Raw genomic sequence first — 304 nt, 5'->3', positions numbered from 1 at the left:
TAGTCCCGAGCTCTTGTGTTTTCTTGACTCCCGCGTCGCCTTGAAGAATGCGAGGGTAGAGGGGAGAGAATCTAGGAGTAAATTTTCATCAGCAGATACATGAGTTACCCAAAAGTATTATTGTTTGCAAAGGACCGGTACCAAAAAAGCAATTTCTTTTGTAGGTCATTTATAAAAAAAATGGCCAGAGAATTCTTTTGATAATGAAGAAGGTATGAAAAAAAAACAAAAAACTTTTGCTCTTTAGTTCAATTACGACATGGAAATGCTTCGCAGTCTCAATGTGGCGCCCGGGGAAGCAAAA

Source organism: Biomphalaria glabrata, chromosome 15, assembly GCF_947242115.1.
Source record: "Biomphalaria glabrata chromosome 15, xgBioGlab47.1, whole genome shotgun sequence".
Taxonomy (NCBI): domain Eukaryota; kingdom Metazoa; phylum Mollusca; class Gastropoda; family Planorbidae; genus Biomphalaria; species Biomphalaria glabrata.
This window is presented reverse-complemented; position numbering follows the sequence as displayed.